Genomic DNA, 2,037 nt, shown 5'->3' on the forward strand with positions numbered 1-2,037 from the left:
ATTATTGTATTTCTTTTTACATTTTCAAAGCTATCTATTCAAAAATAGAAAGGAAAAAAACAAATAAATAAAAACAAACAAATAAATAATACAAAAAATTGCTGACATCTTTCCAGTTTTGTTTACATTTGTGAAGAAGGAAGTTGTGCTTGGTGTCTTCTTCAGAGGTTTTCATGCTGTTTCCTTCCCTTGTTGTTGGTGCAGAGCCCCCACAGGTGAGGAGGTGAACAGGTTGTTCACAGGGTTTGGTTTGACTCAGAGCAGTGTGAAAGCAAACCAGCTGAAAATTTAAACGAATGTTGCAATTTGGTCCCAGTTGAACCGAGTTTACCAGACTATCAGGTGTAAAAACACCCGTATTGTACCTGTTGGTTTTTCTGTGTGATTGTCTGAATTTATTTCATAATTTGTTTCTCCAGTTTGTTTTTAAATTGCTATATATCATGTTTCCTACATTTATTTAGCTGTGGTGGCCATCTTAAATTGAGTTTATGCTACACGTTATTCAGTTGTAGATGTTTCACTAAAATCCATCAGTGGGTCATATAGAGTTGTGCAAACACAGCAGATAAATGAGCACACAGCCACAAGCAACGGAAAAACTAACTTCAGCAATTAAAAGTAGAAACATTCAATATGCAATTCATGCTTTTGTTGGTAAAATTGGTCAAATGTGACTAAAACTGTAAGAAAAAGAGAACAAAGCAACCTTAAAATAAAAAGCTAAACTGGGAGAAAGATCGATGATAGTAAAGTGTCTTTTAATCTTCRTCTTTACAAGGACAGCCGCAGAATCTCTAGTAAATGTACAAGACAACTCCACACAGAAAGGGCTTGCTTTTACTTGCACATAAAAAGTTCACACTCAGACTCACAGYCATGCAACATGATCTGCTGTGATAAAGCGGGCAGCCGTGCTGAGGCGTGACCAGGGCTGGGGGGGGGCATGAATCAAGATCACCATAAACCGAATTAAAAAGAATAAATACTTAGCTTTCATAGAGGCCGAGTGATTTATTCTACACTTTCATGGCACTAGCTGAGCAGTGGCCGCCAAGAAATCAATATGTAATTATAGACATCCTACCCTTGGCTGTTCCTCTCCCACCACCCTCAAAACAAATGTCAGAACAGGACTTGGCCCGGAACAACAAGAAATAAAAAGGCTTTTTACCTGGAGAGCACAGCCTCACTTTTTAAGAGTGTTTATTGTTTGTACATACAMAATTCTGTGCATTTATCATGGAGAAATTAGGTAATTTTCTTTAATATGGGTTAAATTCAGCCTCACATGCAATTTGTTTTGTCATATTAACAGAAACAGATATGCAGACAATTGCATGAGTTTTCAAATGTTAAAATTATACTTTTTCTTTTAATAAAAACAAACATTTATTCTTTCCTTTGGTGGCTTCATTTATATCTGTTCCTAGATTTGGGTCAGAGTTTCGCTGGGTAAGATGTTAAACCTTCACTGATGCCACAGGTATGTTCTGTTGTTTTACAATCTGTGCTTCTTTGGGGAACATTAACTAAATGTGAGATGAATATGTAATTCTGATAGTGAAGACAACCCAAATCCAGACTGAACTTTAGAAAACTTTTAAACCTTTAACCTTAAACTAAAGGAATAAATTCAACACAAATAAAAAACCCAGAGAAACATTATGTCATGGTCTGTGTCTATTTTTAACCTTGGTTTTTCTAGTGTTTCTGTGGCTCCATGTGTATACCTGCCACTGTGTTCCCTCTCAGGCACACCTGACCCTCATGTTTCCTCCACAGGTGTTTCCAATCAGTCCCTCGTTTACGCACCTTTATATTCTGTGTCTKGTCTTCACTTYCCYGTCTGATCATTGTGTTGTTACCAGCCAGTGTGGTGTTCTCTGTGCTGGTTGTGGTTTCTACTGAGAGTTTTTGATATGGGTTGAAACCAAGTTTTTAGCTGCCTCATCAGCCCTTTGTTTGTTTAATAACACATTATTTTTTGCCTGTACCCCAGGGCATTCTGCCAGATTAAACTGAAATCTTATATAT

Source organism: Austrofundulus limnaeus, unplaced genomic scaffold, assembly GCF_001266775.1.
Source record: "Austrofundulus limnaeus strain Quisiro unplaced genomic scaffold, Austrofundulus_limnaeus-1.0 Scaffold66, whole genome shotgun sequence".
NCBI lineage: Eukaryota > Metazoa > Chordata > Actinopteri > Cyprinodontiformes > Rivulidae > Austrofundulus > Austrofundulus limnaeus.